A 4,289-nucleotide genomic window follows, 5' to 3' on the forward strand; every position below is an offset into this window, starting at 1 on the left:
GTTCATTCCTGTGTCATTTTGACATGTTCCCATCATTCACTGAGAATTTCCTTACTTTCTGGAACAAGATATTCCAGGCATATCTTGAACCTGTCCTAGATCTGGACTCAATCATTTTCCTGGACTCAGTCAAGGAGCCCCAATTTCTTCTCATGTGAAATGATACTTAGAAGCTAAGCTCTAAGGTTGCTAGGGGTGCTCATCAATATTGTCATGTAGTTGTGCCCAGGCATACTCTGGAACAGGCTAAGGGATATAGATGTATGCCATATACCACATATGTACGCATTTGCATCTTTATCATCCATCCAGCCTTCCGTCCATCTACCCATCCATCCATCCTTCTATACATCATCCGTTCATCTACCCACCCACCTACCCACCCATCCATCCATCTATCCATCCATCCATTCATCCATTATCCTTCCTTCCATCCATCCACCCATCCACCTATCCACCTATCCATCCATCCATCCTTTCATTCATCATCCATCCATCTATTCATCTACCCATCCACCTATGCATCCATCCATCCATCCATTCTTTCATTCATTGTCCACCCATTCATCCATCCACTCATGCATCCACTCATTCATCCATCCATCCTTTCATTCATTCATCCATCGTCCATCCATCCATCCATCCATCTGCCCTTCCTTTCCTCTTTCTTTCCTTCCTTCCCTCCTTCCTTCCTTCCTTCCTTCCTTCCTTCCTTCCTCCTCTCCCTCCTTCCTCCCCTCCCTCCCTCCCTCCCTTCTTGCTTTCTTCCTTTATTCCTTCTTCCCTCCCTCTCATTCACCCACCCACCCATTTATCCGTCTGTCACTCTATTGATTGATAATCCACTGATTGCTTGATCTATCCATCTATCACCTTCTCTCCATCTATTCATCTATCAATCTAGTCTAATCCATTTCAATTGAATCCAATTCAATCTACTCTACTCTTCTCGCTCTCTATGAGTCACATTGATACCTCCAATTCTCGTTCAACACCACAGAGTTCACTCTAGGTTTTAACTTTTCCACGTTTGTATCTCTGACAGTGAGAAACCCAGTACCTATTATCTTTAATGTATTTACTTACTTGAACAACCTCCCTGTATGAAATCTGCCATCTTTACTGCCACCTTCATGCCTTGCATAGATGCCCCTCTCACTCTGCATGGAATATCACTCTCGATGCCAGGATGCCCCCTTTGTGGCTGCCGTGCTGACCCCTTTTGGACATCTGCTCCCTGAGCCAGGTTGTTTGCTGCACACTCTCAGCCTACTTGGCCTCTGACTTCCTACTGTAGATGCCTCCCTGCCTCCCTCCACACACACTGATGTCTCCTTTCTTTGTGTGGGTTTTCAAATCCCAGCCAGATTGTCTTTCTAATTCTATTCAGGCTCTGACTTCCTGGGTCAGGCTGCCCCTGGTGTGGACACTTGTTTCACTGCGTTTTGCTTGCACACATGCCAGGTTGCCCCCTTTTGTAGATGCCTTTCCCTTTCTGCTCAGGCTCTGCTAGGCTGCCCTCCTCTGCGAACATCTTCCTCACCCCACTTGGGCTATCTCAACCATTTTTGGTCATCACACCTGCTCCTGCCCTCCCCTGTGCAGGCGACTGCCTTGCTCTCCCATACCTGCTTGCTGAGTTAGGACTGAACTACTTCAGGAAGGCACAGGGAAGGAGGAAGAAGGAAGAACTTATCTGGTGTCTTGTGTGCTCATAGAGTTAGTCCAGGAATTTATATGAGAGTTATTCAGTGTAAGATCTTCAGTGGACATTTTCTTTACTTGAGGATCTTAAATGTATTACTCCTGTGTCTTCTGGCTTTGAGGTTTGCTATTGAAAAGTTTGTTGCCAAGCTGATTTCCTTCTCCTTAAAAAGTCACTTTGTCTTTTTGTCCGAATGCCCAAAGGACTTTTTTTTTTTTTAAGTTTCATCATTTTACTAAAATATGTCTCAATGTTGGCCATGCTGAACTGATTTTCCCAGGTACGTGGTGTGACCTGTAAGTACGAAGATTCAAGTCTTTTTGTTTGTTTGTTTTAATGTCATTGGAGATTTTTGAATTAGTTTTCTTGTTTTAAGTATTTTTCAGGCCAGGAGCAGTGGCTCACGCCTGTAATCCCAGCAATTTGGGAAGCTAGGGTAGGTGGATTACTTGAGCCCAGGAGTTCGAGAAATGGTGAAATCCAATTTCTATAAAAAACACATAAAAAAATTAGTTGGGCATGATGTCACATGCCTGTGGTCACAGCTACCCGGGAGGCTGAGATGAGATGATCGCTTGTGCCGAGGAGTTTGAGGCTACAGTAAGCCATGATTGTACTGTACTCCAGTTTGGGCAACAGAGTGAAATCCTTTTTTTCATTCCTTTTCTTGTCTTTTTAAAAACCAAACATGATTATATTTCTTTTTTTTTTTTTTTTTTTCCAGAACTGTATAATTACTTTTATTTTTAATGTCCAGAATGTGTAATATAAGGGCCAGAGCCTCCTCCTGGACTCAATTTTATAAATTCTCAATTGGTTGGTGAGGCCAATAGGCCAAATTGGACTTTTGCTTGTCCAATTTGGTTTCTGGGAAAGCTTCGTTCAAGTCCTCAATGGTCATCTGTTCAAATGGAATTAAGTTCTTATACTTCTCCATCTGTTTCTCATACTCTACAACCCTGGCCTTTGAGAGAGACACCCACTCAGCACAAGACTTCGCATCTTCTTTTTCTTCAGCATCCACCAGGGCAGTGTATCGATCCTCTGGCATAGGAACCTTCAGGGCATTAAACTTCTTTTCAAAGTCATCCACCAAGCCTGCCTTGGCCACATTGGCCTTGTAGTAAGCCCAGTCAATAGATGGTGGATTCTCAGGTAAAGCAGCCAACCTGGAGGTGAGGATCTCATTGCAGGATTTCAGGGAATTAGCAATGGCCTTTTGGTTTGGGGGTATGATCTCCCAAAAAGCTATCCAGTCAATGGTTTTTAGAGCAAGTTTTCGCCCAGCCATCTTGGGATCCTTCACCGACCCTGGCTGCCTACCGTCCACAGCAGCAAGTAATGGAAGTGGGTCCACATGATTATATTTCAATACATAACTTTTGTCCAGACAAAAAATTAAGCACCACAGTAAAATAAAGAAAAAAAACAGGTATCTCATCTGCAATGTTTGACAAAATGTTATCATCCTTAATCATAAATGAACTCTTAGAAATCAGTAACAGAGACTAATATTTCAAGGGAAGTGAAATAAAAGGAACAGAGGGAAATGAAATAACGCAGATGACGAATAAATCTATATCAAGATGATGTAGCTTAACATTAATAGAAGAAAAATGAATTTCCTTGTAATACTACATTATCAGTGATTATAAATACTGACACCTGATGTTTGTACTGTTTTAGGAAATGGAGAATTCTCAAACGTTGGGAAAACTCACTAGAGTTATGGGAATTTTTTTTTTTTTTTGAGACAGAGCCTTCCTCTTGCACCCAAGCTGGAGTGCAGTGGCGTGATCTTGGCTCACTGCAACCTCTGCCTCCATGGTTCCATTGATTTTCCTGCCTCAGCCTCCCGAGTAGCTGGTACCACAGGCCGCTATGCCCAGATAATTTTTGTATTTTTAGTAGAGATGGGGGTTTCACATTGTTGGCCAGGCTGTTCTCAAACTCCTGACCTCAGGTGATCTGCCTGCCTTGGCCTCCCAAAGTTCTGGGATTACAGGCATAAGCCACTGCCCCTAGCCTCAAAATGTAGATTTTGCATTTACTTTGCCCTAGCAGGTTCAATCCACAGAAATTATCCCATCAAAGTAGTTGGATGAATTGACATTTATATGTAGTCAGGTTCATTGCATGGAAAGTCTGTAACTAAAATATCATCCTCGCCAACACTACTTATGTATCAATGGGTTTATAAAAAATAGACATTGTGGGGGGTAGAATTAGAAAGAAAAAAAGGCAAGTAATTAAAAAATATTGTATGTCACAAAATTCTATGTCCTTTGAATTCTTGAAAAAGATAATCTTTTAATGAATCAATTTTACGTTTACCCTGTGATAAGTGAAAATTATAACTACATGCACTTTCTATTTATGGAAGCACTGAGATGAAGCCCTTTTAATGCCACCATCCTGGCCTCTCTGTGCAATCACTTCTCACTCATTCCAGCTCCTAAAATTTAGTCCGGAGGTAACCCTGAAAACAATCATCATGCCTAGTTAAAATTCACTTTGATGACACTCTTTTTTTTTTTTTTTTAAAGTCAGAGTCTCACTCTGTTACCCAGGCTAGAGTGTAGTA

General features: G+C 42.0%; 1 pseudogene across 1 annotated transcript; it reads right to left on the minus strand.

The window, feature by feature from the left end:
- Window positions 1–2,429: 2,429 nt before the first annotated feature.
- LOC116530961 lies at window positions 2,430–3,054 on the minus strand (annotated as a pseudogene). The gene has a single exon (XR_004260186.1). The product of XR_004260186.1 is annotated as an ATP synthase subunit d, mitochondrial pseudogene (transcript).
- Between the last annotated feature and the right edge of the window lie 1,235 nt (window positions 3,055–4,289).

This window comes from Sapajus apella, unplaced genomic scaffold (assembly GCF_009761245.1).
Source record: "Sapajus apella isolate SASKATOON/1434 unplaced genomic scaffold, GSC_monkey_1.0 scaffold68, whole genome shotgun sequence".
In the NCBI taxonomy this organism is placed as follows: domain Eukaryota; kingdom Metazoa; phylum Chordata; class Mammalia; order Primates; family Cebidae; genus Sapajus; species Sapajus apella.